A 24684-nucleotide genomic window follows, 5' to 3' on the forward strand; every position below is an offset into this window, starting at 1 on the left:
TGGGAATCCGGTCATCTCCGCTCCTCGCTGGCTTTCCACCTACAACCGGAGCGGGCTGGCACCAAGATAAGGGCAAGAGCCAGGCTGAGGGCAAGGACCAGGCAGAGGGCAAGGACCAGCCAGAGGGCAACAAAAGGCAGATGGCAAAGACAAGTCAGAGGGCAAGGACCAGACCGAGGGCAAGGACCAGGCTGAGGGCAAGAGCCAGGCTGAGGGCAAGAGCCAGGCTGAGGGCAACGAAAGGCAGATTGCAAGGACCAGGCAGAGGGCAAGCACAAGGCAGAGGGCAATAACAGGCAGAGGGCAAGGACCGAGCAGAGAGCAACAACTGGTAGAGGACAAGGACAAAGGGCAAGGATCAGGCAGAGGGCAACACCAGGCGGAGGGTAAAAACTAGACAGAGGGCAAGGACCAGACAGAGGGCAACACCAAGTACTTGTGGCTTGCAGGTAACCACACTGTACTATTACTGTATATAAGGTGCTGACATTACATGTGTGGATGTTGTAAATTTGAAACACTAATAGGTACTAGCAGACAGTAACACAACCCATCAGAAACTGATACTATAGTGAGTTGTAGTGGTGATATTGTGTATAGTGATTTATACACTGTGATTTGTACATTCGTGACACTGTGTATATAGTGAGTTGTAGTGATGACACTGCATATAGTGAGTTGTAGTAGTGACACAGTGTCTACTTTATATACATAGTGTCACTACTACAATTGACTAAATTGCAATTAATAACACTGTACAACTTGAGCAGCAGCAAGCTGTGTTACTGTGTATATAAAGTATTGACAGACAGTGACACTGTGTATATAAGTATTGGTAGCGAGTGACACTGTGTATATAAAGTATTGACAGACAGTGACCCTGTATATAAAGTATTGGTAGGCAGTGACACTGTATATATAAAGTATTGACAGACAGTGACACTGTGTATATAAAGTATTGGTAGGCAGTGACACTGTGTATATAAAGTATTGGTAGGCAGTGACACTGTATATATAAAATATTGACAGACAGTGACACTGTGTATATAAAGTATTGGTAGGCAGTGACACTGTATATATAAAGTATTGACAGACAGTGACACTGTGTATATAAAGTATTGGTAGGCAGTGAAACTGTGTATATAAAGTATTGACAGACAGTGACACTGTGTATATAAAGTATTGGTAGGCAGTGACACTGTATATATAAAGTATTGGCAGACAGTGATACTGTGTATATAAAGTATTGGTAGGCAGTGAAACTGTGTATATAAAGTATTGGTAGGCAGTGGCACTGTGTATATAAAGTATTGACAGACAGTGGCACTGTGTATATAAAGTATTGGTAGGCAGTGACACTGTGTATATAAAGTATTGGTAGGCAGTGACACTGTATATATAAAGTATTGACAGACAGTGACACTGTGTATATAAGTATTGGTAGCGAGTGACACTGTGTATATAAAGTATTGACAGACAGTGACCCTGTATATAAAGTATTGGTAGGCAGTGACACTGTATATATAAAGTATTGACAGACAGTGACACTGTGTATATAAAGTATTGGTAGGCAGTGACACTGTGTATATAAAGTATTGGTAGGCAGTGACACTGTATATATAAAATATTGACAGACAGTGACACTGTGTATATAAAGTATTGGTAGGCAGTGACACTGTATATATAAAGTATTGACAGACAGTGACACTGTGTATATAATGTATTGGTAGGCAGTGAAACTGTGTATATAAAGTATTGACAGACAGTGACACTGTGTATATAAAGTATTGGTAGGCAGTGACACTGTATATATAAAGTATTGGCAGACAGTGATACTGTGTATATAAAGTATTGGTAGGCAGTGAAACTGTGTATATAAAGTATTGGTAGGCAGTGGCACTGTGTATATAAAGTATTGACAGACAGTGGCACTGTGTATATAAAGTATTGGTAGGCAGTGACACTGTGTATATAAAGTATTGGTAGGCAGTGACACTGTATATATAAAGTATTGACAGACAGTGACACTGTGTATATAAAGTATTGGTAGGCAGTGACACTGTGTATATAAAGTATTGGTAGGCAGTGACACTGTATATATAAAATATTGACAGACAGTGACACTGTGTATATAAAGTATTGGTAGGCAGTGACACTGTATATATAAAGTATTGACAGACAGTGACACTGTGTATATAAAGTATTGGTAGGCAGTGAAACTGTGTATATAAAGTATTGACAGACAGTGACACTGTGTATATAAAGTATTGGTAGGCAGTGACACTGTATATATAAAGTATTGGCAGACAGTGATACTGTGTATATAAAGTATTGGTAGGCAGTGAAACTGTGTATATAAAGTATTGGTAGGCAGTGGCACTGTGTATATAAAGTATTGACAGACAGTGGCACTGTGTATATAAAGTATTGTTAGGCAGTGACACTGTGTATATAAAGTATTGGTAGGCAGTGGCACTGTGTATATAAAGTATTGGTAGACAGTGGCACTGTGTATATAAAGTATTGGTAGGCAGTGACACTGTGTATATAAAGTATTGGTAGGCAGTGACCCTGTATATAAAGGATGGGCAGACAGTGACACTGTGTATATAAAGTATTGTTAGGCAGTGACACTGTGTATATAAAGTGTTGACCGACAATCACACTGTATATATAAAGTATTGCCAGACAGTGACCCTGTATATAAAGGATGGGCAGACAGTGACCCTGTATATAAAGGATGGGCAGACAGTGACCCTGTATATAAAGGATGGGCAGACAGTGACACTGTGTATATAAAGTTATTGTCAGGCAGTGACACTGTGTATAGAAAGTATTGGCAATAAAACTATGTACATACAATGATAGCGGTATAGTGTTATTGTGTACATTAAGTGACAACAGGTAGTATTACTTGTAAAGATATATATTTACTAAAAATACGAAGTGTAGTGAATAGAAATGATTTTAAAAAAATCAGCAAAACTTAATCGAGCCGTAATACTGATTTTATCTTGGTTGGAGAATTTTGCAGATCAGCTATTTTAGCTTAAATGTTACTGATCTCATTTGAATTTGCTGCGAGTTTAGTGAATTAAACCCAAAGTGATAGCATGTAGTGTTACTGTGTGAATAGGAAGCGATAACAGATAAAGAGACAGCGTGTAGTATTAATGTGTGTCTATAAAGAGATGGAATGTAGTGTTACTGTGTGTATGAGGATGTGATAAGGTCTGTCAGTGTGGGATTTATTACTAAACTGGATATTTTTTTTTTTGTAAGAGACGTTGGGCCAAAATAACCAAACTGGAACGGTAACTCATCTGTAAACTTTTCCCAGTTTGGACATTTCCTTGTAATTTCTTTACAATTCCAGGTTTAATGAATAAATCACTGTACATAGTGTTATTATAAATCAACAGCAAGCAGTGACAATGTACATATCAGGCAGAGGCTTTTAGATACAGTGTCTACTTAACCCCTTAAGGACCAAACTACTGGAATAAAAGGGAATCGTGACATGTCACACATGTCATGTGTCCTTTAGGGGTTAAAGTAGCAGCAGCCATTATTAGTAGCAGATAGTGACACTGCCATGTTACAAAGAAATCTTAGCCATCAGTGACATTATTATACACGCATAATAGCAGTTACAATGACAGGCACTGACACTTTGTAAAAAGATAAAAGCAATGACACAATAAAAACACAATGTCTTTAGTAGCTTGTGACATTAAAGAGTTACCATGGTATAAACAGCTGGCTATATCACTTAATTCTACTATTTCAACTTAGCTGAAGGTTCTATATTCTATCTTTCTAAAGGTTGCTTGGCATCGAGTAATTTTTTTTTTCCATGTCGAATAGCTCGATCTTCACATTAATAAATAGGGAAAACGGTTTTCCTTTATATTATGAGCTGCATCGGCCAAATCTCGGCTAAAATGCTCATTCTCGATTCTGTGAGAATTCTTCTTCTTTATTGAATTAGATGCAAACTCTGATATGTCTAAGTATCCCCTGAAATATAGAGAATATCAGCATAGCCAGTCACCTGGCTGTTTATATGGTGTAATCACATCTTTACTGCTGGCTAGCAGTTATGGGAGTGGCGATCCAGTCCATATAGCGGAAGATTGCTTTTCCTATAGCCTCGCGTTTGCAAAATAAAAGTATAAAGATTTCTAAAAAAAAAAAAAAAAAAGTTGTGTGTGCTTTTCATTCCAATTGCAGAGTTAAGTGTTTTCTATTATAGAAAAAATATATTCCATATATTATATCTGGATTGCCTGCCTCATAGTTTGTGTGCAAGTGGGCATTTAACACTTTCATGGCAGAAGGCGTATTAGGAAGGTGATAATGTCTTATTATTTATATATATATATATGCCCCTGTCAGTCACATATACGAAGTATGTATGCCTACAAGTGTTTAGCAAAATCCAATTATCTTTAATGCAACAAGTGCATTCTCAATTATCTATTGTATATGCTCTAATTCTCCTCTAATACTATAAAGAGATTACACATATCGTGCAGATATGCGCCCTCCCCAAATAAACAAAGATTATTTCCCATGTTATTTCCTCAATAGATGTGTTTTGTCATATATATGTTTTAGTGCTAATTTATCCATGACAGGAGTCTGGCTGGAACTGCAACCCAGCCCGCCAAAGTGCTTTAATCTAGACTAGACTAGCATGGAGTCTGAGTTTATCACAGAATGCCAATTCTGACAATTTGTCTGTAACGTTTATGTAATCTGTTGTTCAGTGTGTTTTTTTTTCCTGTGGGAAGTGTGAGTTGGGTCTGACGGTATGATACTCTCACTCTGTCTGCGGAGCTGGAGTAATCTTATCAATGTGGCCATTTGTTTTACACACGTTTTTTTTTTCTGTCAAATGCTATACTTTAATATGAAATCTCTCTCTCTCTCTCTCTCTCTCTCTCTCTCTCATCCATGGTGTAGGAAGCATTTCTAGTGGAGGGGGTGAAAGGAGTAAGTCCCCCTGCCCCTCCTCCCCTCACCCTCGTCGTGATGGCAACTTTTTTTAACCCCTTAAGGACACATGACATGTGTGACATGTCATGATTCCCTTTTATTCCAGAAGTTTGGTCCTTAAGGGGTTAAAGTCGTCGACGTAGCTATTAAAATTACATTTCTACACGACGAAGCAAAAATACCAACAGAAAGACTTGAACAACAGTTTTTTTGTGAGAAAAAAAATATATATATTAAAAAAAAATATATATATATTTATATATATAAATTTTTTTAAAATTATTATTATAGATTAAATGGTAGGGTCACATAGCCTTATAAAAGGCTGGTCTTCAAGATTTTAATGGGTTCCTACAGCAATGCTCACAACCCCCTCACTATGCTTCACCACCACCTCACTATGAGCCATTCTGAAAGAAAGAGATCTCCACATCCACCACCCCACTCCTGCACCTAGAGAATGCCACTTTAGGAAGTCCTTCTGCCCTATTCTCCACATGTAGGTTGGGGGCAGGGTTAACAAAGTCAAGTCACTACAATTTAGACTTATCACAGGCTAGTTTCCATGAAATAAATATAGTATGGGATGTAGTAGATTACTTCTTGGTTCAATAAGGTCGCTTAGTAAAGGTAATATTTTTTTTTTAAATTCTTTCTTTTTGTTGTGCACGCATTAACAACATGCTTGGATAGCCACGACAGCTATAGCAAGCTTATCAGCAATAAAGTATAACAATAGCATGGCATTTCGAGTGATGGCACAATTTTTAAATTAGTGAAGATAATTCGCAGTTAGCTACTGCGAACATAGGGTGAAAGGCAATGTGTAAAAAGAGCAGTTTCTGTTCTAGTCGTAGGGTTAGTTTTGACGTATGTGCTTGTGGTCTGGAGTGAGCCTGTAAGTGAGGGCATGGTGTGCGCTTATGTGTCGCATGTGTCGAGGTTGAGTTGGGACCTTGCCCTCTAAGGGAGTAGGTCGATATGCCTTTGTTGCGGGGTACAGGGAAACTCCATTTGTAGGCCATGTGGATAATCGTAAGGCAATGTGGAAGGTGGGGGCTGTACATAGCCTAGGCTGTCGAAGGTAAGAAAGGTTAATGGAAGATACTGACGTGTAACCTGGTGAGGTATTTGTGCAGCTCCTTGTTAGTGACCAAGTTGTGAAGTAGTTGGGGTGGAGCTGGGAGGGGGGGGGGGGGGCGGGTGGTAAGTGAAAGGAGCCAACATGTCCGGCTTATGCCCGGTTCGGCGGTAAATAAGGAGGGATTCTTACCTTTGATGGCGCCCATTAAAGCAGCCTTGTCTTGCCCATTTTGAAATTTGACCAGGAGGTCACCTGTTGCAGAGCTTGCGAGTTGTGGTGGCTTGGGCAGGCGGAACATGCCATCAAGCTGTACCCCTTTAGCTTGTTTAGGGGACAGGAGGGCCGTGAAAAGCCTTTTTATGAGATGGGGCAGCTCAGCTGGGGATATAGCATCTGAGAGGCCTCTAATTTTAATATGCTTCCACCTCCTTTTGTCTTCCATAGCTGCTAGTTGGTGGGTGAGTGTAATGTGTGCTGAGGAGAGGTCTTTGACCTGATTCTGTAGCTCTGTCATTTGTACTGCCTGTGCCTGAGTGGTTTGCTCCACTGCTGAGAGGCGATCAGTGAACCCCTTAACATCCTCCCTTACCTGAGAGATCACCGTGGAGAGCGACTGGCGTAGGTCGGTCAGGAGAGAGGTAAGTATCTCCGTGGTAACTGGGTGACCCATCGTCTGTTGTTTGGTTTTGGAAGGTCCCTTGTCGCCCAATGTCTCAGGGCAGTGGAGGGATGTGTTGTCCGAACTCCCAGAGTAATCCTCAAAGTCCGCCACCATGTTGGGTCCCGCCGCGCCATGCGGTCTCCTCAGCAGGTCGCCTATATCGGCCATGAACCGCGGGCGATCCGGGCGCGTTTTTTTTGTTTTTCTCCCCATCGGTGGAGGAGTGCTAGCAGGCTGTCTGCTGTCTGGTAGGGTGCTTTTTGCGGTCGATTTTGGGCCTTATTGGGCTGCGGTCGACGGAGAGCAGTATGTATGCGACCGTTCATGCAGAGAGTAAAGGTAAATATAAAGTATCACTGGCTTCTACATTTCTCTTGGATCCAATGTTATATGAAGGTAACTCTTTATTTTTTAACTATACTCAATTTTCCTCACTGAATACATAAATGGAGTCTGACTTCAAATTGTGATGTTATAGTTAATTCATTGGCCAAGAGGTTGCTTGGCCCTCAGTCCATTAAACATACTTTGTACTACTTATAGTGTCATGCAGATGCTCGCCCTCCCTGTAAAAAAGTGTAATACCATCAGTGCATGCCTTTACTCTTTGTACTAATAATTTCAATATCCCCATGCAGTTACGTCAAGTGGTAGAGATATGTCCATTATCTATGCCATAAGTGTTACGCCTCTAAATTTCTTATATACTGTACTCATAAATTTATGCATGACCTAAAGTTACATTTTGTAGTCAACTATCCTTCAAAGTCAGTTGAAAATGACATTTTCCCAGCAATGGATCTTTATTCAGTCAGCAGAAGAAGTTGTTTTAATAATTTGATTCCATGTATTTATTATCAGGGTAGAAATAAACATATGTTACAAAATATTATATGTGTAGCAAGTGAGAATATTTTTTATTTTTTTCCTTTGACTAATCATGTACCAACATATACCATAGTAGCGTAGAACATGAAAGTGGGATACTAAACAAACAGATCACAGGGATCTACAGAGACAGCTGATAGACAGACACACCGAAAGACATACAGAAAGAGAGATGGCAATCTACCCGCACAGAGTATCTGAATTTATTCTAACTTCCTGACATAGAGAGCAAATGTCTTTTCAATGTTAAAAATGTCGATAATGAAGAAACAAAGGAAATAAATAATATTACATTTACACCTGTGTCTTCTGTCTTTGAACAAAATAAATAATTATAATTCATAATTTAAGCACATTTTCAGGTAACAGTTTATTAACATTGTGTCACATCCAGTGGTGTATTTTGGATTTGTGCTGCCCTAGGCACGACTAAATTCGGACACCCCCAAAATCAAATTTGACCCCCCAATTCGTGTCAAGGCCACTTTTTTGACTGACAGACACATGCCCTCATTGATACATGCACTGATATACACTCACTGACAGATACACAGTCATTGGCACACACATACACTCACAAGCACACACTGTTTAACCAGCACACACTTTCACTGACAGACACACACTCAGATACACATAAAACGACATACACACACACACTGACACACACTCACAGGCACACCCATTCTCACTGAAAGACACACACACTTTCACTCACTCACAGACACACACACACTGACACACCCACTCACTGACAGGCACACACTCTCAGATGCACATAAAATGACATACAAACACTGACACACACTCACAGGTACACCCATTCTCACTGAAAGACACACACACACTTTAACTCACTCACAGACACACACTGACAGCTACACTCACTCACAGTAAGGTGGAAAGCCCCAGAACACAAGGCAAGCAAGGCATTTGTCTGGGAGCTTGGGGTGGCATTTTTTGGTGCCCCCCCTGAAAGTGCTGCCCTAGGCAAATGCCTTGTTTGCCTTGTGGTAAATACATCCCTGGTCACATCCCTCATGGACAGCATGATGATTTTGAGCAGAGGAATGATACCGTAATATAATTGTTCACTTAGTCCTTGTTCTGAAATGTTTACTACATATTGATTAACAAGGTACAATGTCTTTAGGAACTGGTGATATATGTCAGTGCTTTGTAGGACATAGTGTGTATTCAGAAAATGTTTTAATGTTGCAGCCTAATGGTAAAATTGTTTTAATAATTTTTTACACTTAATACCCCATAATGACAAAGCAAACAACAGATATTTTTTAACAAATATATTAAACAGAAAGAAACTGAAATATCACGTCGACAGAACCTTAACTCTGTACTTAAATGACCTATGGCAGGGATTTAGACTTTTTGGGTAAGATGCCAAAAGCTTTGCACACCTGGGTTTGGATAGTTTCTGCCTTGTATTTCTTCAGATCTTCTCAAGCTTTGTCAGGTTGGATGGGGACTCTCCATGGACAGCCATTTTCAGATCTCTCCATGGGTATTTGATTAAAGGGATACTATAGGCACCTAGACCGCTTTATCTCATTGTCCCAGTGTCCGAGTCCCACTTAGTCCTGCAATGTAAAACATTTTGTTTACATTGCAGGACTAAGACAGCCTCTAGTGACTGTCTGCCTTACGGCCACTAGAGGCGATTCCGGGAGTTTATTGGACACTAGGATGCCTTACTAACGCTGGGTGTCCTCACGCTCTGCATTAGGACATCCAGCGTCAGTAAAATCACCATAGGAAAGCATTGAGGCAATGCTTTCCTATGTGGAGGGCCAAATGCTATTGTGACATTTGCCGCGCAAGCGCTTTAGGTCTTCCTGTTGCAGAAGGCACTTTGGTGCTGGAATCAAGTGTGTAAATCAATGCTTTGTAACCCTTTATGAGCTGCAAGGGGTGGCTGCGAGGGAGGGGGAACAATAGGACTCGATAGTTTTAGGAATACAATTTTATATTCCTAACACTATAGAACCCCTTTAAGTTCAAGTATTGGCTCTTACTGGGCAAATCAAAGACATTCACAGGGATGTAACAAGGTTCATTTATAAAACTGACATTTTCTATTGAAATTTACACTTTTTGTAAGTTGGAAAAAATGGAGGATCCACTCTTCACACATAAAGCACTTCAGCAAGCTGTGTGGAGTGTCTGGAATGTCCCTTTAAGCACAGTCCAACCAAGTAGTCTATTCAGTGTGCCCTCTATTACTTCAATATGTAGTGATACCTTTTGTGTCACTATACCCAACTCCCTCTAGCATGTAAGCTCATTGAGCAGGGCCCTCAACCCCTCTGTTCTTGTGCATCCATCAATAATAAAATAATATTAATCATTAAACATATATTTACTACAAACTGATACAACTTGCTAAAATGTACATGGATCCATTCCAATTAATATCAGTTAACACATCTTAATACAAATTAACATAAATTAACATTGTCTCGCATGGATAGGCATTGTTTTAACTGTGTGTTGGAAGGTGAACCTTCAGTCCAGTCTGATGTCCTTAGCGCTCTGGACCAAGTTTGCATTAAGGATAAACACAAAATACCCTGTGTGTATAAAGGCGCTTAAGCTCTTATATACAAACACAATTTAAAAGTCAAAACACGCTACTACACTAAGGTGGGTATCCCTCGTCCCAACCACAACATAAGACAAAGATCAAAAAAAGAATATGTACAATCACCAACCTAAAAAGTGGAGTGTGTAAGGTGTATATCTGTAAACACCTACCCTAATCGGGAACAGGAGCTATATATTCCTGTTCCTGATTAGGGTAGATGTTTACAGATATACACCTTACACGCTGCACTTTTTAGTAGACATGTGCAATTCATTTAGTTCCAAATGTAAATTAGGACGAATTTCGGCAATTCGGATGCTTCCGAATGTCCGAATTGCAGAAGTGCCGACTTTCAGAAGTGCCGAACCTAATCGAATTGCGGAAGTGCTGAATTTCGGAAGTGCCGAAGTGCTTCGGATTTCTGAAAAGTGGCAAAACAAGAGAGGGAGGGAAAATTACGTGAATGATGACAGAAATCTAGACCAATAAGCTAATTCCTGGCACTGGGAGCCCTATACATGTGTAAGTGGTTGTGGTGGCAGTCCGGGCACCTAACCCTACCCCTACACCTACCCCTACCTCTACCCCTACCCTGTATGTGTAAGTGGTTGTGGTGGTTAGGGGTTATGGTTAGGGGTAGTGGTGGAGGTAGGGGTAGGGGTAGGAGTAGGGTTAGAGTTAGGAAGCCCTACAGGTTTGTAAGTGGTTGTGGTGGCATGAGAGGGATGCTTATGAATGTCCAAAGTGCTGAAGTCCCGAAGTCCCGAATTTCGGAAGAGCCAAACCGAAGTTCCGAATTTCGGAAGTGCCGAACCAAACCAAATTTTTTGCCCATGCACTTCCCTACTTTTTAGGTTGGTGATTGTACATTTTCCTTTTTTGGTCTTTCATTAAATATATCTCTGTTTCTGTATCTCTGTTTGTTTATGTATTTATTTATTTATTTATATGTATTTATATATCTCTTCTGAATTCAGCCTTCACTCAACCCTGACAATCTTCCAGTCCCTACTTCATTGTTAGGAGGGTATTGCGCAAGTTTTGATTGGTACGTGGTTTCCTCCATGACTCTGTGAATTATGGCCAAACAGTTAAATCTAAATTTTATCAGACTATAGACTCTTGTTTCTCACAGTCTAAGTGTCCTTTATGTGAATTTTTTTGCAAATTCCAAGTGAACTTTCACATGTCTTGCAGTAAGGAAGGGTTTCTGTCTGGCTAGTCTTCCTTGAATGCCAGATCAGTGGGATGTTGCAAGAATGGTTGACCTTCCACAAGTTTCTCCCAACTCCACATCTGATCTGTGGAGCTCACCCAGAGTGATCAAGGTCCTCAGTTGTTCAATTTTTGCAGAAGGGCAGCTCTACGAAGTGTCCTGTTTGTTCCAAACCTCTTACATTTAAAATTCATTGAGGCCAGGGAACTTTCAATGCAGACAACTTTTTTTGTAGACTTCCCCAGATGTATACCTGAGTGCAATCCTGTAATTCCAACAATTGTAGTGCAAGTCTGGAATGTGAAAAAGGAAGGTCAGAATACTCTATGAAAGCTCTGTATGTCATGATAATTTGGTATTTGGTAGAGTACAACTACAGTGCCCTCCCTAAATATTGGTACCATGGTAAATATGAGCAAATAATGCTGTAAAAATGTTCCTAACACAAAAATACTCTGCTCTCATGGATATCAAACAATTGCAAAGACTATTCTGTCCTCCAGACTTTATTCATTATATTTGTGCTTTGTTGTTTAGAATAGTATATTTAAATAATGTTCTTAGAAAGCACAGCATTATGGACAGAACTTGTACAGGAAGTGTATCAGCCTCCATTTTTGGGAAGATACAGTAAACAGCAAGCCATGTACTTCTCATCTCTAGCCATCACCCCTTAGAGAGCTTAAAAATTTCATCTGGCTTGTTCTAATAAATTTAAGATCAAAGAAATATGGTATCTGAAGTTTATGGAGCAGGAAGGTTTAGCTCTCTGTCCTAGAGACAGAACAAAGACAACACAGGTTTATAAAAAAAATATTTGTTAAATATATGTGTGGCATAGTTATTGGCTCCCTTTTAGTCAATACTTTGTGCCAACTCCCTTTGCCAAGATAATAGCTCCGAGTCTTCTCCTATCATGCCTGATGAGGATAGATAATACATGGCAAGGTATCTCAGACCATTACTCCATACAGAATCTCTCCAGATCCTTCAAATTTGGGTTAAGGGGACAGGGACACTGCACCCACACCACTTAAATGAGATTACGTGGTCTGGGTACCTATAGTGTCTTTTATGTGCTGTGTAACGGCTTTGCATGAGGATGTCCAGCATCTTAAATTACCCCAAAGGAAAGCATTGATTTAATGCTTTCCTCTGTCAACCTTGGTGGTGGACAAGCCCGATCCAGCCCCATTAGATCTTGGCCCTGGAATCACGTAAGTGAAAAAAAGGGTTTTTACCCCTGTATTTGCCAGCAGACACAATACTGTTCCAAGTTTTCAAATATATAATATGGACAAATTTCACATTTCAGAGCAGATTAACCAACTACCAATTCTAATAACCCCCAGACGGTTATTCCATTTGGTAAAGTGAACAACCCTGGGTCTCAGGTATTTAGGTATTGGAGCCTTTTTATTAGAGAATTTTGTTGCAAATGTTTCCTCTGGCTGACTTCTATTGTGTGAATCTCATAAGCTTTATTCTTGCTAGTAAAGTAAATATTCCAAAATCATGTTCATAATCATAATTATAACTATGTGCATACTTTAGATTTGGTATTCTGAGCCTGTGTCATTTGGGGAAATTTATTTGCCTAAAAATGTCTCCAAAAAAAGCCAAACCATTTGCAAAATAAGGATATTTCACATTTGGGTGGTGGTGTCCTTTTTTCCATCCACTTATCAGTGCCATATCCACTTGGGGTTTCATCCAGTTATTAATGCCATATCCACTTATCGTTTCATGGATCAATAATAGTTTTAAATGATTACAAATTGAAATTCCACAATAAGAAATTTTATTTAGAAGCAACAATTTTCCCTATTTATCTGTCATTTATCTTGGCCTTCTTAGTAACAGGGAAGTGTGCAATGGCACTCAACAAGTTCAACGAGAACTCAAAATTACCGGTATGCAATTTTAAATTTGTACTGTATTACAATAGAATACATTTAACATTTATTTCAAAAGAAAGTCAAATCACTACAATTTAGACTGATTACAGGTTAGTTTCCAGGAGTCATATATATTGCGTTATCAGATGCAATAGAGACTGCATCAATTACTGCTTTGTTTAATAAGGTCACTTATCAAAGGTCAATATCATAAAGTATTGTTTGACAGACTAATACTTAATTACAAGTTCACTAATCACTAAATCTGACATGGTTCTATTTTACAAAAAGCAGAACTGGGTACATTTATATATCTTTGTTTATTTTAAAAAAGAAAATTGGAAGCAATTGCGTGAGAATAATTTCATGTCTCTTGACAAATTACAGAACTAATTTAAATGTAAATTCTTGAATACTAATCTAAAAATTGCTCTGTACAAGAATATTTGAGCTGAAGTCAAATGCAAACTGAAAATGTAGAAGCAATCTGGAGTTATATCACTGAAATAATTCTATAGATTTGAAGTTGCAGGCATGAAAAATATTTAAAAAGACAAAAAAGGGTATAAGACTGGCTTAACTCACGTGATATTAAAAATAAATGAAATTAATATGTTGGTTTTTTTTTTACACTGTGCAGCTATCAAACAGATTGGGAAATTATCAAAATAAACCTGAAAGAATCATAAAAGAGAAATGTAAACATTTATAAAAAAATAAAATACATTTTATAGATAAGATATTTTTGGGAAGGGAGAAGTTGAAGTGATACTTGATTTCATACAAGAGATTCATTCTAAATGTTTATTTACCTGTTTATTTGGGTCCACACATCCCTGTGGTACTGATTACAGCAACTTGGAAAATAGAAAATATTACAAATTCTAACTTTTCAGTTAAAGGGATATTAAATTAAAAGGCCTGCAGGGAAATGCTATAGACACCAAAACCACGAAATTAAGCTGTAGTGGCTCTGGTGGCTATAGTGTCCCTTTAAGTAGCACACAATCAATGTATATATATTTTTTTTACATATATTTATATTGGGGACTAGTGTTGTCGTGAACCCGGAATTTTCGGTTCGCGGACGGCGAACGCGAACTTCCGCAAATGTTCGCGAACCGGCGAACCGCGCGAACCGCCATTGACTTCAATGGGCAGGCGAATTTTAAAAACAACAGGGACTCTTTCTGGCCACAATAGTGATGGAAAAGTTGTTTCAAGGGGACTAACACCTGGACTGTGGCATGCCAGAGGGGGATCCATGGCAAAACTCCCATGGAAAATTGCACAGTTGATGCAGAGTCTGCTTTTAATCCATAAAGGGCAGAAATCTAACATTGACACCTGTCCTCAAAGCCCAGCCCTGATACACACTGACACTGAGCAGAATAGAGACTGTTCCCCCTACATAGGGTCACTTGGCAGATATGGATTGACACCTGTCCTCAAAACCCCTGATACACACTGACACAGAGCAGAATAGGGACTGTTCCCCCTACATAGGGTCACTTGGCAGATATGGATTGACACCTGTCCTCAAAACCCCTGATACACACTGACACAGAGCAGAATAGAGACTGTTCCCTGTCCACAGAGACCATGATACACACTGACACAGAGCAGAATAGCGACTGTTCACCGTCCACAGAGACCATGATACACACTGACACAGAGCAGAATAGGGACTGTTACCCCTACATAGGGTCACTTGGCAGATATGGATTGACACCTGTCCTCAAAACCCCTGATACACACTGACACAGAGCAGAATAGAGACTGTTCCCTGTCCACAGAGACCATGATACACACTGACACAGAGCAGAATAGGGACTGTTCCCCCTACATAGGGTCACTTGGCAGATATGGATTGACACCTGTCCTCAAAACCCCTGATACACACTGACACAGAGCAGAATAGAGACTGTTCCCTGTCCACAGAGACCATGATACACACTGACACAGAGCAGAATAGAGACTGTTCACCGTCCACAGAGACCATGATACACACTGACACAGAGCAGAATAGGGACTGTTACCCCTACATAGGGTCACTTGGCAGATATGGATTGACACCTGTCCTCAAAACCCCTGATACACACTGACACAGAGCAGAATAGAGACTGTTCCCTGTCCACAGAGACCATGATACACACTGACACAGAGCAGAATAGGGACTGTTACCCCTACATAGGGTCACTTGGCAGATATGGATTGACAAATCCCTGACAAACAGCTACCACATGCAAGGAAGGCAGCAGGGGCGCAAATGACCCACTCCCGACGCGGGAAGGTAGTGACGACAAATAACAATACAGGACTCTTTAGAGGCCCTGTAATTGTAATCAGCCCACTTGAAATCCTTTAACTTTGATCAATTGGAGGGAAGTCTGGTGCAGAGCTACTGACCCATGCGCAGGGCCAGCCTTAGGCCTTTGGGCGCCCTGTGCAAGAAATCTTCACCCCGTCACACCCATGTGCAAGAAATCTTCACCCTGTCACACACACACAGGCAGACAGCCATACACACGCACACACACAACTGCGACTGACTAGGTTTGTCACCTCCTCAAAAGGACGCATGAGCCTACAGGCATTGCGCATGAGCGTCCAGTAACGTGGCAAAAAAATTCCCAGCTCCCCAGAGGCTGTCCTAGCACCCCGGTCATACAAATATTCATTAACAGCTTTTTCTTGTTGGAGCAGGCGGTCGAACATTAGGAGTGTTGAATTCCAACGTGTAGGGCTGTCGCAAATCAAGCGCCTCACTGGCATGTTGTTTCGCCGCTGGATATCGGCAAAGTGAGCCATGGCCGTGTAGGAACGCCTGAAATGGCCACACACCTTCCTGGCCTGCTTCAGGACGTCCTGTAAGCCTGTGTACTTATGCACAAAGCGTTGTACGATCAGATTACACACATGTGCCATGCACGGCACATGTGTCAACTTGCCCAACTTCAATGCCGCTATCACATTTTTTCCGTTGTCACACACCACTTTGCCGATATCCAGTTGCTGCGGAGTCAGCCACTTTTCCACCTGTGCGTTCAGGGCGGACAGGAGTGCTTGTCCGGTGTGACTCTCTGCTTTCAAGCAAGTCAAACCCAAGACGGCGTGACACTGCCGTATCCGGGATGTGGAATAGTACCTGGGGAGCTGGGGGGGTGCCGTTGATGTGGAGCAAGAAGCAGCGGCACAAGAGGACTCAGCTGAGGAGGTTATGGAAGAGGATGGAGTAGGAGGAGTAGAGGAGGTGGCAGCAGGACTGCCTGCAATTCGTGGCGGTGTCACCAACTCCTCTGCAATGCCACGCATTCCTTGCTTGTCAGCCGTCAGCAGGTTTACCCAATGCGCAGTGTAGGTGATATACCTGTTCTGACCATGCTTTGCAGACCAGGTATCAGTGGTCAGATGGACCCTTGCCCCAACACTGTGTGCCAGACATGCCATGACTTCCTTTTGCACAATCGAGTACAAGTTGGGGATTGCCTTTTGTGAAAAGAAATTCCGGCCGGGTACCTTCCACTGCGGTGTCCCAATAGCTACACATTTTTTGAACGCCTCAGACTCAACCAGATTGTATGGTAAAAGCTGGCGGGCTAATAGTTCGGACAAGCCAGCTGTCAGACGCTGGGCAAGGGGGTGACTTGGTGACATTGGCTTCTTACGCTCAAACATGTCCTTGACAGACACATGACTGTGGGCAGATGAGCGGGAACTGCTCAAGGCAGGAGACGGAGTGGCGGATGGTTGAGAGGGGGCAAGAAGGACAGCAGTGGTTGACGTGGCTGAAGATGCTGGACCAGGAGGAGGATGGCGGCTTAGAGTAGGCGTGCTGCTTGTACTCATGTGTTGATCCCATAGGCGTTTGTGATGTGAGATCATGTGCCTACGCAAAGCAGTTGTACCTAGGTGGGTGTTGGACCTCCCACGACTCAGTTTCCTTTGGCACAGGTTGCAAATGGCATCGCTGTTGTCAGAGGCAGACACACAAAAAAAATGCCACACTGCTGAGCTCTGCAATGATGGCATTCTGGTGGTGGACACAGCATGCGTTGATTGGCGTGCTGTCGGGCTGACCCCGGGTGCCGATGCATGCTGTCTGACTGTGCCACTAGCTCCTTGCGACGACCCCCCCCCTGCTTCCAACTCGTCTCCTCCTCCTCTCTGTCTCCCCATCTGAACTTTCGCCCTGTTCTTCTTCTTGCCGAGCGGGCACCCACGTGACATCCATGGACGCATCGTCATCATCAACCGCTTTGCTTGTATCTGACAACTCAGAAAAGGAAGCAGCAGCGGGTACAACATCATCATCATCACACCGTACCTCCATGTGTTTAATGCTGCCTGCCTGAGACATATCCCTGTTATCTACATCCTCTAGCAATAATGGTTGCGCATCACTCATTTCTTCAAACGGGTGTGTGAATAACTCCTCTGACATACCAAGTAAAGCGGCTGTGGTGCTAGTTTTGGTGGTGGCGGCAGGCGGGTGAGTGGTATCTTGAGAGGTGCCTGAAGCTAAGCTGGAGGAGGATGGTGCGTCAAGGTTCCGAGCGGAGGCTGTACAAGATTGGGTGTCCTGTGTTAGCCAGTCAACTAAGTCCTCAGAACTTTTCAAGTTCAGTGTACGTGGCTTCTGAAAACTGGGCATTATTCTAGGGCAAAAGGGAATCACAGCACCACGACCACGACGGCCCCTGCGGGGTGGCCTGCCTCTGCCTGTCATTTTTTGGGGGATTAGTGGTACTATGCGTGCAAGCTTTTGTGAGACCAGATATGATTGGCAATGTGCACTGGAACAGTTCTGCAGAGCACACGCTGAAGGAAGGACTGACAGAGCCGCTTGAAGACAAGTAACTGCTATTCAATCTATAACAGTGAAAAACTAATTTTGGTTTTAAAAGCACGCTATAGAGACACCAAATATGATTGGCAACTGTCAAAGCACGCTGGAACAGGTCTGCAGAGCACACGCTGAAGTAGGCCTGACACCCAGACGCTTGCAGACAACTAACTGCTCTTCTATTACAGTGAAAAAAAATATTTATTTTAAATGTAAAGCTTAACCAATTGTTAAAACAGATATGAGTGGTGGCACTGGGCAAGTAGGCACAGTATCCAATGTGAACCTCACACAGAAGCTGGCAGGCAGGCAACTGCTCTTCTATTACAGTGGAAACAAAATTTTGGTTGTAAAAGCACGCTATAGAGACACAAGATATGAGTGGCAACTGTCAAAGCACGCTGGCACAGGTCTGCAGAGCACACGCTGAAGTAGGCCTGACACCCAGACGCTTGCAGACAACTAACTGCTCTTCTATTACAGTGAAAAAAAAATATTTATTTTAAATCTAAATCTTAACCAATTGTTAAAACAGATATGAGTGGTGGCACTGGGCAAGTAGGCACAGTATCCAATGTGAACCTCACACAGAAGCTGGCAGGCAGGCAACTGCTCTTCTATTACAGTGGAAACTAAATTTTGGTTGTAAAAGCACGCTATAGAGACACCAGATATGAGTGGCAACTGTCAAAGTACGCTGGCAGGGTTGTGCAGGGCACACGCTGAAGGAAGGCCTGACAGAGCCGCTTGAAGGACACTGACTGTCTGCTATTAGCTTACACTGGAAACCTTTTTTCTTTGTAAAAGCACGCTAAAGAGACACCAGATATGATTGGCCACTGTCAAAGCACGCTGGCACAGGTCTGCAGAGCACACGCTGAAGTAGGCCTGACACCCAGACGCTTGCAGACAACTAACTGATCTTCTATTACAGTGAAAAAAAATGATTTCTTTAAAATCTAAAGCTTAAGCTATTGTTAAAACAGATATGAGTGGTGGCACTGGGCAAGTGGGCACAGTATCCAATGTGAACCTCACACAGAAGCTGGCAGGCAGGCAACTGCTCTTCTATTACAGTGAAAAAAAATATTTATTTTAAATGTAAAGCTTAACCAATTGTTAAAACAGATATGAGTGGTGGCACTGGGCAAGTAGGCACAGTATCCAATGTGAACCTCACACAGAAGCTGGCAGGCAGGCAGGCAACTGCTCTTCTATTACAGTGAAAAAAAAATATTTATTTTAAATGTAAAGCTTAACCAATTGTTAAAACAGATATGAGTGGTGGCACTGGGCAAGTGGGCACAGTATCCAATGTGAACCTCACACAGAAGCTGGCAGGCAGGCAACTGCTCTTCTATTACAGTGGAAACAAAATTTTGGTTGTAAAAGCACGCTATAGAGACACCAGATATGAGTGGCAACTGTCAAAGTACGCTGGCAGGGTTGTGCAGGGCACACGCTGAAGGAAGGCCTGACAGAGCCGCTTGAAGGACACTGACTGTCTGCTATTAGCTTACACTGGAAACCTTTTTTCTTTGTAAAAGCACGCTAAAGAGACACCAGATATGATTGGCAACTGTCAAAGCACGCTGGCACAGGTCTGCAGAGCACACGCTGAAGTAGGCCTGACACCCAGATGCTTGCAGACAACTAACTGATCTTCTATTACAGTGAAAAAAAATGATTTCTTTAAAATCTAAAGCTTAAGCTATTGTTAAAACAGATATGAGTGGTGGCACTGACTGTGCAAATGGGCAAGGCATCCAACCTGACACAGAAGCTGGCAGGCAGGCAACTGCTCTTCTATTACAGTGAAAAAAAATTATTTATTTTAAATCTAAAGCTTAACCAATTGTTAAAACAGATATGAGTGGTGGCACTGGGCTAGTGGGCACAGTATCCAATGTGAACCTCACACAGAAGCTGGCAGGCAGGCAACTGCTCTTCTATTACAGTGAAAAAAAATTATTTATTTTAAATCTAAAGCTTAACCAATTGTTAAAACAGATATGAGTGGTGGCACTGGGCAAGTGGGCACAGTATCCAATGTGAACCTCACACAGAAGCTGGCAGGCAGGCAACTGCCTTCTATTACAGTGAAAAAAAATATATTTATTTTAAATCTAAAGCTTAACCAATTGTTAAAACAGATATGAGTGGTGGCACTGGGCAAGTAGGCACAGTATCCAATGTGAACCTCACACAGAAGCTGGCAGGCAGGCACCTGCAATTACATTACACAGGAAAAAAAAAAAAAAAAAGCAGCCTGATGTTATAGCCCTAAAAAGGGCTTTTTGGGGTGCTGTCCTTACAGCAGAGATCAGATGAGTCCTTCAGGATTGTAGTGGACACTGAATACCCTAGCCTAGCTATCAATTTCCCTATCTAATCAGCAGCAGCTAAACTTTCCCTCCTCTCACTAAGCATGCATCTTCCGAATGAATCGAAAATGGATGCTGGGAGGGAGGTTGGAGGGTGTGGAAGGGAGGGAGTGCTGCTGATTGGCTGGAATGTGTCTGCAGACCGAGAGGCACAGGGTCAAAGTTTGCCCAATGATGACGAATAGGGGGCGGATCGAACTGCGCATGTGTCCGCCCACCGTGGCGAACGCGAACACGCTAATTTCGCCGGGAACTGTTCGCCGGCGGACAGTTCGGTACATCACTATTGGGGACATTTTGTCAATCAGCAGGTGCTTTAAATGTTGGAGAGTTATCTTTGTGGGTATCATTAAATAATATAACTTTTGATTTGGGTGCAGTAAATCACCAACCTGCAGATGGAATATGCTTAAGAAATTGTTCCTTATATCCACCTGGCTAATATAGATCTTAAAACCAAACCTCCTTTACTTGCAGCATTGTAAAGGACCAATAATTAATAGAATTTATAAAAATTAGCATTTCTACACAGATAAGTCAAAAGAGCTCTCTTCACTTTCACTGAATGATGTCTAAGTTTTTATTGTTCTTAGAATTCTGCCAGAATGTCGGCAATAGGATTTCCTGACTAATGTTAAACATAGAAGACATCTTTGATGTAAATGATGGATGGAGTTTTAGGACAACTTTATCTAAATGGAAACCAAAATATGGCTCTGAATGGGTATGAGTTTGCAACTCCTGCTGTTTCTTAGCTGTTGTGATGGCCACTGCAAATAAACTTTTTTAGGTAAGAATATTGATGTCAAAGGTTTAAAACATGATTTGCAAACTTTTGATTTTGTCCCAAGGAGGGACAATCTCTCTGGTAAAAGAAGGGAGATCAGAAACAGCTTTGATGAACCTCAAGATAATGCATTTGATGCCAGATTCTCTTAATGGAGAGTAAACATATGACAGAGACTTGTACCTTTTAAGTTGAGACAGTCCATTAGAGAAACTTAACTGAAAAAAATGTAGAATTCCTGGAATGGCCAGAAGGCTATTGATAATCTTCCAACAGAACAATTGGAAGCAAAACATACACCAGATTGAAATCTCATTTTATGGCTATAAAATCCAGAAAGTCTATTTAGTCTTGAGATAACCAGGTCTATGTCTGATTGCCTGTACCATTTCATTATATTTTTAAAAAATATTTGGGGAATGAGAGTATTCCCCATGTGTGATGCGGGGTGTGCCCTGTGATCACTGAAACCACCAAAGTATTCTGTTCCATTTATGTAAACTGCTGAAAGAGATCAAATATAGTGTAGTTATGTCAATGGCATGATGTAACTGCACAGACAAGTGAGTGAGGATGATTCAGTTCCACCTGGTTTGTGCAACTGTTAATGCACTGTCTGATCTGATGTGTATATTGGGACCTTCTATACTCCTCTCAATATGTTTGAGAGCCATAGACGCTGCCTTCAATTCTTTAAAATTAGATTTTCTGTCATCTACTAATATGTACCACTGACGTTTTATAGTTTGTTGGTCCATGTGAGCACCCCAGTCTGAAGCTGTAACATCTGTTATAATTATCTGCCACTTTTTGTTCCTGAACAAAAAAATCCTTTTGTAGAAAAACTGCCAGTTGAAACTCAGAATTGTGGATTCCCACAAAGGCGTCTGTGACGAAAGTATCCTCGTCACTGGCTTTTGGAGAGGCCTGTTTGCCACCCTCCTACCCTGTGATTATGGCCCTGTGACAAACTGAACCTTGTCAAGGGTTCTTGGAGAGGCCTGCTGGCCAGCCTGCTGCCTCAGAAGACTTCCAGGAAATTCCTGAACCCCTGAACTGATATGGGTGATTTTTGGATATGTTGTTCACCCAGATCAGGGCTATCAGGGGATGTAAGATGGGCATATGTTATGTTTTGGGATACTTTGTTTTTTTTGTAAAATATGTGTTTTTTATGCTTGGGTATAATTATGTTAATACATTATCTACCTTAATTGTATCAGAGGCAGAGGGGAGGGATTGTGTGCTGTATGTGGCAGTGTCAGGCATTGTTACATTGTTTCTATTGGTCTGTACAATTTGTGTCCTGTGCCCCATCAGGTCCAGTGGATGTTCCTCTGGCCTGAAACGTTGTATAAAAATCCAACCTGTACCATTAAACTCTCAGATCATCTTGCACCTTCATGAAGTCTTGGCTCATGTTTGGGGGATTAGAGAACTACACTCTGGGGATTGCTATAATCACTATACTCCCCTGAGTATAATCACTAAGCTCTTGTAAGAGCTGTTCCTGCTACAATCTCGGGACTAGGAGAGGCCTACCCACTGGAAGCTGGATCCTGGTCTTGGGTCCAGGGTGGGTGGAGGCTGCAGAGACCCCAGCCAAGCTGCATCGGTTCATGGGGTTTGCGGTGGTTATGGTGTTCCAGTGCAGTGCTTATGGTACTCGCCAGTACTAGGAAGCAGCGATTGACGGAGGTACCCGGTCGGGGTGCCAGGCGGTCCGTCACAGCGTCTCTATGGTCATACTGATAGGATTTTTTGTCTGAAGGGATCTAATTCTTGTTTTTGCCCAGTTGATCACTGGGAAAGAAGAAGTCAGAAGTCCAAATGTTCTTGTGGTATCTGTGATTATACAGATATTTTTCTTTCTCAAAGCGATTAATGTGTTCACTAATTGTTTCAGCTTTTCCATTGGCATTTTCATTGCCACTGAATCCTGGGTCATGAGTCATATTGAATAAATCAGCTGAGACTTCTTTTCATAATCGATCCATGGTCTTGCAAACATTCTGTGATTTGATATCTTGTGTGAGATAGCTCACACAAGATAGCAAAGGACTCTATAGAAGTGCTAGAGGACACTATAAAAGCACATTTTGTGGCATGGGACAGTAAGAAGGCTTCTCCTTCTTAGCAAAGTCGTGAAGACTACCTATAACTTTTTAAAGACTCTGAGTGCTGAGGATAGGCCAAACAGAAGTGCTTTGAATTAGAAGTGTCGATAGTAGCTTTGTTGCAGAACACAAAAACTGAGAACTTGCCTGCTTTCTAGATAAATAAGAAGGTGGAGATAAACATCCTTTAAGCCTAAGGATATCATTCAATCTCGCTGTTGTAGAATCTGGGTAGCTGAGAGAATTGTCTCCATCCAAAACTTTTTTCTCACCACATGCTAATTGGCTTTTTTCAAATCCAAAATTGGTCTGTAGGTCTTGTCTGATTCCTGTACCAAAATATCCCTGAATAAGTGCCTTTGTATCTGTTATAAGCCCTTCATCTACTACTCTTTTCATTAATAGCTTCTGAACTTCCTGAAACAAAAACAGAACCTTCCTGAAACAAAAACAGATCTTCTAAATGCACTGTCAAAGAATGAAAAGAGAGGGAAAGAAAGGAATCTAGCTCTATATGGTACCTGTACTGTATAACTGAGAGAACCCTGGAATCTTCTGTGGTCTCATTCCACCTTTCAAAGAAGTCCAACTATCTTCCTCCATCTGTCCTGGTATCAGATTTCTGTCTCATTTTTAGGAGTGTATTTGTCTTAGTAAATGGTCTTGGAATTATAGGGCTCTCTTTGCGCAGGGAAGAAAGGAAACTTTGTATAAATGTCTTTTTCTATTGATGATTCTTGCATTTTTCTTTTTTTTTCTTGTCTTGTGTAAAGGCTTTTTCCCTTTCACCATTTACTTTAAAGTTCATCTAACTTTCACAATCGATTTTTATCTGCTCTAATGAACCTTTATGAACAGAACCTTAGATTGATGACTATGATAGAATCTGACTCATATCATAAAATCATAATTGAAATCTTACACTGAAATCTCAGAAACATTACTAGATTAATATCACTATAAATGCCCTCTGTCCTAAATGTCCACTTGCCTTTCACATTGTCCATATCAATAAAAGCTGGTGTGTAAATTCTGGTTGCAAATCTTACTCCTTTTTTTAACAACTTAATTAAAATTTGCTGTCCGATCATATTAGAATAGTTAGCTTTGGCATTAGTCTTATTAATTTATTACAAATAAGTGAATAACCGGAGCTGCCGGGCCCCTGATGGACCCCCCGCGATGCCTGCCGGCCCGCAG

General features: G+C 41.4%; 1 long non-coding RNA gene across 1 annotated transcript; it reads left to right on the forward strand.

Moving 5' to 3' along the window:
• Positions 1-5296: 5296 nt before the first annotated feature.
• On the forward strand, positions 5297-7431 carry LOC134585887 (uncharacterized). The gene is made up of 2 exons (XR_010086554.1): positions 5297-5631; positions 7086-7431. It is a non-coding gene; the product is annotated as an uncharacterized LOC134585887 (long non-coding RNA).
• Positions 7432-24684: the final 17253 nt, after the last annotated feature.

This window comes from Pelobates fuscus, chromosome 2 (genome assembly GCF_036172605.1).
Source record: "Pelobates fuscus isolate aPelFus1 chromosome 2, aPelFus1.pri, whole genome shotgun sequence".
In the NCBI taxonomy this organism is placed as follows: Eukaryota; Metazoa; Chordata; class Amphibia; order Anura; family Pelobatidae; genus Pelobates; species Pelobates fuscus.